Genomic DNA, 11,757 nt, shown 5'->3' with positions numbered 1-11,757 from the left:
CTCTTTAATTGCAGGGTACATTTTTGAACCCCAAAAAGAACAACAAAGACAAAAAAAACAAAAATTGCAAACAGTTATACTAAACCATAGTTTGAAAGTAAATGGACTTAAAGCAGCAGTAGGTATAATTGGAGCAAATATGATTAAAACAAGTTATTTTTATAAAATGGTCACTATATCCTGACAGTAGTGCATGAGACAGGTAATCTGAAAAAAATCATGTGCCTCTGTGTCCTCTGGTGCTCCTAACGGCATCTGCAAGATTTCACAGACCGGAGGAAAACAACCAATCAGAGCCGAGCTGGAGCCTTGCCGTCTCTGAGCAGCTGTCAATCACTCACAAACTCTGATCAAACGGTCAAACTAGGCAGCGCTGATCAAATATGAATCAATATTCTAGTCTATATTCTGCACCCTCTGATCTATTGATTATGTGGGGGATGATGAGTTTGTTGGCGCATATAATATTTGAGCCATGAGCCTTTTCAGGAGAGACACTAAGAACAGAGAAAGCTCTGCACACGCTCCATGTTCACAATAGCTGCTGTCAACATGTGTTTTTTTATTGTCTGTAACAAAAGGCGTCTTAGACAACATTCATGACTCAGTTGCTTTGGGAAAACCTTGGTGATGTACCCAGAGGTCAAGCAAAGAGTTCAAGTTGAATTTTTGTTTTACTGACACAAGAGAGAAAGCCTCTCTGTGTTTTTCTGTTTACTCATTATATTGTACTGATGGTCATTAGGTTATTATAAAGGTCAAGAAGTGACAACGAGTACCTGTTACCCTCATACTCATGGGAAAAAAAACAAACATATGCTGTTGAAATTCGACTAGCAATGTTATGCAACGCCCATGTTAATGTCCATGTGCTACATTCCAGCGATTCCTCTGAACACACATTTCTTCCTTCTTCCAATTTGTGTTGCCGAGGGCAATGCTACATTGGAACAAAAATGATGAAGGTGATTATTATTATCATTATTACTTAATTGATGATGTTGATATCATCATTAGCCTATTTGAGGATTTTAACAATATGAAAACCAAGACACACGAATGTAGAAAGCATAATGCAGAAATTCCTGAATGAAGATGAGAAGGTTTGTTACAGGAAGTACGGGAATAACAAAAACTACAGAAGGAGGATTTGTATTAATCTCCATGTAAAATAACAGTTGTCTGTCATTCTGCTGCTGTCTAAGATATGTAAAACACTTTATAGATCATGTCCATTAATGAGAACTAAAGCTAAACGCTGACTTTTTAAACACACATTTTGTTGAAAATGTATAAAAATGCGGGATTATATGATGTACTAAACACAGTTACACCGATGCTAACAGAGTCATTGGTACTGAAAAGTGAGATTTGTCTGCTACTGTGCGGCTCTTTAAATTTCCATCAGTTGCAAACCCTGCGGGAAAAGGCCTCTGGTCCTATACCTACGCCAGAGATTTGTTCCCCCATTTTGTGGCTTTGGGTTTTGGAAAACTGCAAATCTGCTGGAATCTCAAAGCAGTAACATGAAGACTGAAGATGATTTAGTGCAACTGGAAATTAAAGGGACAAGGAAAAAAGAAGAATAATGATGCATTAAATCTGACGATGTGACTTGTGAAATTGGAATGAAAACATTTAATGACCTCACTAACTACATTTTGTGGCAAGCGACATGAAATGAGCCAACAAGCGACGAATGAAACTGGATATAGTATGAAGAACAACAAAACACAAAATAACACATGCAATTGTCCCAACGAAACAAAGTCAGCACAGAAAATTGGATAGTTTGGTACAGCTAGAACATTGCTACCGCTCAGCAGAAGGTAATTAGAGGAGTTCATTTTGTGGAAGTCGTAGATGTGGAATAAAGCGATGTGTTTTCCATGGTTTTATGACCGTGAAAAAGAAAAGAGCCAGTCAGTGGTGCAAAGCTTTAAGCGGGTTTTGCCAGAGAAGATTCAGTGCCCATTTGATTACACGGTAAGACTGAAGTCAAGTCATCTTAGTGTCAGGAGTTTGGACTTTCTAAGTTAGTGTATGGAAGATGTACACAATGTGTGAGATGGGGTTATTGTTAGAAATAAGCTGTGTCCCCTTTCAGGTGCTGAATCCTCTAAACTGTGTATTTCCAGACTAAATATGTCATAACAAGTTGGCAAGGTCTGTACAATATTTACTTTGCGGCCTTAAGTATCCCACAATCCCCAGCTTGCTGCTACATTGTTTAACCCATTTGTGCCTGCATCTGTAATTTTTAATATCCTTTGGTGGAAGTGGTCTCTGGGCCTGCCTAAGCACAAATGTGAAGACATTTTCAGAATTGGTCAAACTGTTTGGCTGAAAAGTTAGTTTTTCTTATCATACTATATCTAGTATTTGGGCACAGGATGGGTTACTGGATCAACTCATAAAGTCCAGATTTATCAGGTGACCATGTCATGTTTACCAGGTATTCAAGCTCAGGTGGTCAGTTACTGGTTAATACGTACTATAACAAACAAAAAATATATATATTTACAATTTATTTTGACTGATATTGCAATTGCTATATGATTTGCGATATTAGAGGGAATGATCATTTTTGGATTATTATTCTCATTTTCATTGAAAAACATATTAAAATGATTATGGTGTGATTTTTGTGGAGATCTGTACCGAACAAGGAGGTTTTCTTAAATCTGTAGAATATGATGTGTCGGCCAGGACATCTCTGCAGCACCATAATATTTAATTAATTGGTATTTTGATACACATTTCACCTTTAAAAAATATTGTGTCTCCTGCCATTTGAGAATTGCCGTTGGCCATATTGCAATTTTGATAACATTTTGATTAATTGTGCAGCCCTACAAACTACATCATGAAAACCCTACAGCAAGATGTGAATAAAGGAGGCAAGACATTTGCTATTGTTGACAGCCTGGATATGTTGTTAATCAGTGTCCTCAGAAACATATCTAGGTATTTCTGATTAATCTGGTACACAATTTGCCAATTTCCATCATTACAAATCTGCCTGCTTTTGAAAGCAAATTCCTGGTGAAGAACTTAAAAGTGCATTATTTTAAAAGTTGATGAGGAAAATCTGAACACTCAGTTTAGACTCATTTGGGGAGGAGGAGTCTCTGAAATTGGACACAGGTATAGTGTCAGATTAGGGTGTGATTTAGAGATTAGAGAAAAAAGTTACACAGTCCAATTGAAATGCTGCTGATAGACGTAACTGCATGTGAGGCATTGTGAATTCAGGTGAACGGGCAAACAGCATGAGGTTTTGCTTGAAGGTTTCCGCTGACAGATTAAAAGGATAGATGGCTGCGGCAGTATAGAAGCCGAGCAGACTTGAATGCTAAAGTCGAGAGGAGTATGGTAGAGAGCTTCCTTTTGCCATGATGAGAACAAATTAAGTTGACAAGGCTGAGAGAAGTCCAGGTTCCTTGCGGTGAGCGTAAACTCTCATGGAAATAGAGTGAAAGTAGGATAGATTACACATGGAAAAAATTTAAAAAATGACGCTCTAGGTTTTCCTGATATTAATGACACTGCCGGAGAAAATGTTCAAAAAATATTGAAAGGGATTTAAGGGATAATGTCAGGCCCAGTTCAGAGTGATGAGGCAGAAGATGGTAAATTAAGTCTGCATATATCTCATTTTATAATTCAGTACGACTCTAGTGAACATCATACGTAGCCTTGTGGTCTGAGATGGATACCATGTATATCTTACATTGTATAATGTTACTTATATCACTGTAACAATACTATATTAATACTATTTTGCTATAATTATGCTTTTATATGTTCATTTTATTGTATTATTACTGTACTGTATAGTATGTGTATATTACATTTAATATATAACATTACATAACATACTTATATTATAATGTATATTGTATTTATTATTCATACCCATACCTACAAACTTAAACTATACATAGAGTTCACAGATCATGGCTGCTGGGGTTGGACTACTCGACTACTTTTACACAGAATTCACTTATATAGGTATAGTAATGTATACATTGTATATAACTTTTTTATGTCACCTCTCTAATTCCTTAGTTTATTTTTTTTATCTATTTCATTCAAATGGTTCTTTATCTGTTTTCTAACCTCTCGGACTTTCTCTGTGCTGCTGTAACATGTGAATTTCCCTTGGGGATCAATAAAGTCTTATCTTATCTGACTGTATCTTATATCTTGAAGGCGCTGAATTCAATCAAAGTGTTTTTTTCGGGAAAGTTATAATGAGTTGACAGATGTTTGTTGTTTATCTAGTCATCCATCTGATATGGCACTGGGACAGCTGCTGTGAAAAAACGATATTAAGGGTTAAATTAACTGATGGTTGCGGACATTGGACACACAATAAACTCTGGCAAACACTTCTTTTAAACACTGATAGCGTTGCTGTGCTTTACTGGCAATCACACGCAGTATTATAGTAATAAATTAATATTTCCCCTTTCTTCTCCAGCCACGGAAACCTGTGTAGCGTATCTATTCCACCCAGCCCCCACGCCTGACTGATTCCAGTTGCTCAGCAGTTCTCTGTACCATTCCCACAGATATTGGGCTTTGAGTTGACAGATCTAATTAGAGACAAGGTTCAGGCCCAAGCCCCTGATGAAGTAAGATACAAAGGATCTGCACGCTAATACTTTCGGCTCCTGCTGCTTATGTAATCCCTCAGTGCACGAGGTTCTCAGCCTGCCATTTTCCTCTGGATGATCTTGTGTCATGAGGCGCATGTAAAAAGTAGACCAACACAGTAGGGTGCAGATGGATGCTGTCACTCCTGGCTCAGTGGGCGCATGATATATTCTGCATGCTAACGTCACTTAAAGCACCGCGATGAGCCATTAGGCTCAGAGAGGAGAGGGTGTTGGGAGATTTCTGGGATCATGGCCACATGTTTCAGAGGCCTGTAAGACCGAAGCGAGTGTAAACAAGCGAAATTAAGCCATACATCACACCGGCTCGAGACATATCTCACTCAAGCATGGAGTGGTAACTTGCAAATGTGTTAAACAATATTGCATGCAGAGCTCTTCAGGTGGGCCTCACTTCTGAGAGAATGCCCTGCTTCATTACAGGAGCTTCCTGAGTTTCTCTTTGGGCTGTTTTTAAGGTCAAGATCTAAGACATCTGCTTCCAAAAACAATAACAGGATAAGGCTTCCTGTGGTGCATCTGGAAAAGTTGTTTATATATGTGGGTTTGCCCACTCCGCATGGCATTTACAGGAAGTGGCATTGGATCTTCAATGGAAATACAGCAAACAACTCAACAATACCCCCTTATCTAATGCCCGTTTTATGTTTTGAGGGTCAGAAAACACATTGTTTAAGCCAGTGTGCCAACCCATAAACCATATTTGGCTTGTTTGCTGAAGTAAAAAAAAAAAGAAGAAACTGATGATAAACGGATGGCAGCAGATGACTCATGCCACAAAGGGGTGAAGATGGGGAACTTGGTAGGACATAGTGATTGGACATGTGTTATTATTGTCCATCGCTTTTCATTACAAGCTGCCGTGATGTCAGATAAACATAATTGGGTTTTCCACATTCACGATGTATAAAAGCGGGGACATTGGGCTTATCATACTTTATGACCAGTGAACTGTATTTCTCTTCCTGTTGCTTTTATTGGTTTGATAAATCAGCGCCGTCCTCACTGTGAATAACACTTTGTCCATCATACTCTCCTGTCCATTAGATGAACACAACATGCTGTGCTGACTGTAGTTGTTGTAGAAGTGTGATGTCTAATGCACAGTGGTGAGATGAGCTGTCTAAAGCCTTAAGTTAACTGACTATTTTTGCTAGCAGCGTGGCTTGAGGAATGGCAATGCAGGTCTGTCTGGTGGTTGGTTTGGTACCACTTTGGTCCAGACTGAAATATCTAAAAAATTACAGGATGGATTGAGATGAAATTTTGTATAAATTTTGTATTTGATTCTTGCAAAACTAATGGATGGACCAAGTTTTTTCAAAATAAAAGCTGCAGAAGGTAACTGTATCTTAACAGGGACTCAGGACAATGTTGTTGTTTTTTGTCAAAATAAAAAGCCCATAGAATAACTCTATCCCCAATGGAAGCTCAGGATGATGCTTGCTTTTCAAAATAAAAGCTCCAAAGTCTCACAGTATGTCAAAATAAAAGTGCTCTTGTCAAGGCTTAGATCTCAGCAGATGTTTTATCGTTAATCCAACAAAGACAATTAAAGGAAATCTCAACTCTTTCTCAGTACTCTCATTTAAAAATCCTTGCTTTAACATTTTCATTTGAAGTTCTTTCATTGCTTACTCTATATTTTGCATACTTCATCATCCCTTTCCCAGTTTTCCAACCATTCATACTGCTTCAGTTGCTTTTTCATGCATTTTCAACTCTTATCTCCTCATTCATACTCCATTCAAATCTTAAAATATTTCACATATTTCATATTATTGGTATTATTAAACTTTTAAATATAGCGATGCAGTTTAGCATCAGCCTTTCAAAATAACTTAAAATATTCCACATCTTATATACGTTATTGGTATATTTAAACTTTTCAATGACATTCATATGAATTAAACCTATTCCTACTTTTTCAACAATTCTTACTACTTCACATTCAAGGCAGCAATTCAGTGTAACATCAGCTTTTCAGCATCCAGCATTCAGGCCGCAATTTGTCGTGTTAGCAAATGTTACATGCTAAAACGCTAAACTAAGAGGTGTTAACATTTAGCTCAAAGCACTGCTGCATGGCTGTAGACTCTTAGTCTTGTTTGATCACATTTGTATTTATACATACATTTAGATGACGGACTCAAAAACTAACAAACTCAGCTTGTTTTAGGCAGTGAGACAAGACAATCCTATCCCATAGTCCAGATTATATGAATTTATATTCAAGGTAGATACTGTTGTCAAAGTACACTTACAGATTTGCTCTGGTTGTCAGATTACAGCTGTTGTTTGATAATTCTGCATCTTATTCTGCAATTATTTGATAAAGCATTAGATGTTTCAGATAGTCAAATAACGTGATAATCAAACCTCACTCTTATATATCATTTATATAAACATTAGTAAGGATCATGAAAGAAACAACATTAACAGAACACAACCATTTCTATTGTGACCTTGAAACCAATGGAAATTCAAGGACGTGATGTTGGCTAATAGGCAGCAGTTTGTTTGGATAGTTGAAATGGGGGAGTAAGCAGCACAGCCAAGGATCACTGCTAGAGCGGTGGACACATTGACAATACATCAGAGCCTCAATGTGACATTAAAGCCTCCTATGGGTGTATGGAGCGAGGAGCAGAGCCACACTCACGCTCAAACATTATGACCTCACAAATGTACCTGGCACGCCACCAGCTAACATGTTTGCCTCACAAATCGTACACCGTGGTGCTGTTTGAGATAAAGCATCTTTTACTGCAGGCACACAATGTACTGGAGCAGCCAGCATGCACTAAGCACACAAAACATGTGGACAGAGATGTGAAACTGCTTCTAATAAATCTTACTGAGAGTTGCAAAATATTGAATTAGAAAAAAGCACAATATACGGAAGCACTGACAGGCAAGTGAGAAAAGAAAATTCTGGTGATACATTTTCCAAGACTGATCTAAATTGTTTTCTCTCCTGGTGAAGGTGAAAAAAGATTTTGCCAGGATAATCTTTGTAAGTCCCTTATTTTTTTTTTATTTTTTCAGGTGAAAAAAATGTTTTGGCGGGTGAATTATTTGTTTTGTTTGTTGTTGTAATACTCCTTTCGGCCACGAGGGGCTCAAGTGCACTCATGTTTTCTTCCAGGTGAGTTTTAAATTCTCAATGCACTCTAAACACAAGGTACATATATTTTGTATTAGCAAGTTATGTAAATTAAAACTCACCTGGAAGAGAACAACAGTGCTTTTAGTCCTGTGTAGAACATGGGGTAGTGATGCACTTCACCCTTTGCGGCCGAAGTGAACATTACAACAACCTGTTTTCACAGATGGAAAAAAAAGTAATTTAGAAAAACGTTCGTGGCAAAACTTTCTTTTCACCTGATTCAATTCAATTCAATTCATTTTTATATAGCGTCAAATCATAACAGAAGTTATCTCGAGATGCTTTATATATTGAGCAGGTCTTAGACCGTACACCATATGAAAAAAAGAAAATTAAAGGACCTTAGAAAGAATATCCTGGCAAAAAAACTTTTCTAAAGTCATAATCACAGGAGAGAAAACAATTTATATCAGACTTAGAAAATGGAGCACCAGATTTTCTTTTTTACTCACTTGCCTCTCAGGGTTTCCATAACAATGTCCCAGCTGCAGCTTTGTTATGACACTATTGCTGTAATCATGTGACATACTATAGACTGTGCTGACAGTAAGGAACCTATTGTATGATTATACAAGTCCATCAAAACACATTAAAAAATACAAACATCTCCTTAATTTTGCATCATAGTGTTTGTCATCTTATTTATGAGAAAAAAGTGGAGGAAGGGGAGAAAAACACATTTTTGGACAAATGGAACATCCTACAAAAGAAAGAGGCAACACTACAATTTTGAATGTTTGGTTTGAGGCAGAGGCTTTGAATTCACATAAAAAAAATAGAAAATAGGAGTGGGTCAAAACTTATTTGCTTTAATATGCTGAATTTCTGTTTCCTTTTAAAAAGCAGGCCTTTGAAATGTATTTGTGCAACCAACAGAGACATTTCAAAGGCATTTCAAAGAGTGCACCTGCTGTGTATTGATAGTGGCAGAAAAAAGTAAAAACTTGGGTTCTCTGATAAGGACGTACGTGAATATATGACTGAAACATTAGGCACTTGTGTTTGTGTGTGCAGGACTTGAAAAACTGGTTTGATACCATCTGTGTCTGTTACATTAAAAAGCCTTAGATAATATGTACAAAGTGTTGCTTATAGAGTTATCATTCTACCTCAGACACAGAATGATAAGGGATCCTCTCTTAGTGGACTCTCAATTTTATCAAGACAAGCAGACTTGGAACAAAACTGTACGTGAGGGAGGATAATCAGAGCTCTTTGAAATACCGGTATCTCGCCTCCTCTCGGACCATTAACTCCAAATACACCTGTTAGCTACTGGCCATTGGACTGTTTGTTGTGTGTGTTAGTGTGTGTGGGTGTGTGTGTGTGTTGTAGTGGGAGGTGAGCGCTGGGGTTTTTCCGTCTATGGTACTATTACATACACCTGAAAAAGCTGCCTCCCTGACTCTAATATCTGTCCAGCAGCACGCCTGTGGCTCTCATTCCAAAAGTAATTCATGTCAGATTAATTCTGCCGGCAGCCACTACGTCACAGAGATTTTCAAAAACCACTTAGAAGGCTTCCATCAGTAAACCCGACATGCTCGTGTCTGGAGAATGTGCTTGTGCATTTTAAAGTAAAGGTTTGTGTTACTTCAACCACTGGTAAATCTGAAAGGTTCAAGCTCATGCATATCTTGAATAACAATTTACAACCACCTCTTCTTACAAAAAGAGCATTTGCTAACACTTCATTTTACAGGTCTGCACATTTTATGGTAATTAGGTGATAATTAGAAAGTAACTTATTTGAAATTTCTTTGGAATTACTGCCAAATTACTCCAATATTTACCTCAAAAACCTTGAATATGACTTTATTATAAACATTATTCAATAATTATATGCTAAAATATCATATAATCGTTAAAATAGGGCCCTTAGGCTTGAGAAGCGGCTGTGCGCTGCTCTTCAGTGCTACCGACCTTTTTTCCTGCAGTTTCAATACAGAAATGCAGTTATGATGTATAACACAGCAAGGAAAATGTTCAACCTCTTCCTGGTTATATCTTGACAGGGTCAGCTGTGCTCTGTGTTTTGTGTTCTGGTCAGTACTATAATCTTTGCTCTCTTCCCTGCTCCCCAAAGCTGGCGATCCTTCATTCCCACCATCACAGCTTGATGATGGATTCTTACAGCAGAGAGAGCTGGATATTCACACAGTCGGTGGAAACTTTGCCTCGTTTGCTCAGTTACAAGAATTGTATGAACTCCTTACGAGTAAATCCAGATAGGTGCTTTCTCCAAACTGCGGGTTCTGACAGTAAAGTGACACACCTTTACAATTCACTACAATCTGTCAATCCCCCCTCAGTCAAAACTGCATGGGAAAATTAGCTGGGGATGCAGACCCCTGATGAGACCAAAAGAGAGGCTTGCTCTTTGCGTTATCCACTATTCAAAATCAAAGCTTTAAAAGATGTTCCCAGACATCTCCTCTCAGCGTGATAACTGCAATATAGCAAAGGCAAATCTCCTCCATAGCTCCGCTCTCTGTCCCAGGATAGAGAGATAACCATTTTCAAAACATTCTTTGATATTCTTGATATCCACATTGAACCTGGTCCTGTCTTTATTATACTGGGAACTACAGATTGCACATCCGTATTAAAAAGAGCCCAGCAGACACTTCTATACGGTCTGATTACAGCTACATTAAAGACATTCTTGCTTTCTGAAGTTCCCAGATTTAAGATGTGGCTCAGTTAAATGACCGATAAAAGTCTTGAAAAAAATGTTTTCTCTGAAGAATAAAGAGTCACAACTGGATGCCCCTCGTCTGTTACCTGAGAAACAACCCGTAGTGGACACTCGTGTAGTCGACTGTCCATTGTTACTTTTCACATTTTGTTTTTATTATTTTCCATTGCAACCTTTATTGTCATATCTTACCTACTGTACAGAAAGGGGGGGAGGGTGGGTGTGTTAAGCGTACATTTATTTATTTTTCTTCTTTACTAAACTTTTTTTGTTTATTTATGTTGGATACCATCTGTTGTATTCACTTTGTTTGTTTTAAATGAAAATGCGGACTGTATTCTCATGTCTTACATCTTGAAACCCTTCTTTAATAAAACTTGACCAAAAAAATGATTACTTAATGTGGCACAGATCTTAAAATACTTTGATTTTTTTAATTGTTAACGTGTTTGTAATTTTTCTAATAATATTCCATAATGCTTTAGATTATGCACAATTCTTCCCAATTTAAAATGTCACTGTCATGTTATTAGAATATTAGAATATTAGAATAGTTACCCGGTAGTTAAAATACTTAATACAGTATAAACTCTCTTCGAATTCCCAGATAGTTATTCTCTAACTTTACATCTTCTTCCCTTGTCACTACAGGTATGTATCCTATTGGTATACGTACTGCACTGGTACGCTATTAGTAAATTGGAAAGAATTGTTACTTTTATAAAGCCTCACCTAATTTCCTCCTAATTTTTCTCTGATAACATTTTGTAATGTGAATTTTGTAACACTTTTGAAGCTATAGTATACACACACACCCGCCAGCAAGAGGATCCACAAACAGTCGGTCATTTCAAGAGTAATTTCCTGAAATGAGCTCAAACATCCAACACACAAATTGCACCATTGAAATCAAAACTGACTCTGAGACTCTTCTGTATAAGACATATCTTTCACTGCCTGCAGGCTCAGAAACAAATCAATATCATCTCAAAACATTTCCCTGAACAGTACACATCACTGTCGAACATTGGGAGGGATGTTATAGGGTTTTTCATGACAGAAAATCTATAGTGTTGTGTTGGCTTTGTTGCCCACTTGATAATAGGAATTGTTGTGTTAGTGTTAGAATGAGCCGTTTATATCTACATACGGACCATGTTTCTACAGTAGCCCAGAATGGACAAACCAAACACTGCTCCAGATAAGGC

The sequence above is a fragment of the Sebastes umbrosus genome, chromosome 1 (genome assembly GCF_015220745.1).
Source record: "Sebastes umbrosus isolate fSebUmb1 chromosome 1, fSebUmb1.pri, whole genome shotgun sequence".
Taxonomy (NCBI): domain Eukaryota; kingdom Metazoa; phylum Chordata; class Actinopteri; order Perciformes; family Sebastidae; genus Sebastes; species Sebastes umbrosus.
This window is presented reverse-complemented; position numbering follows the sequence as displayed.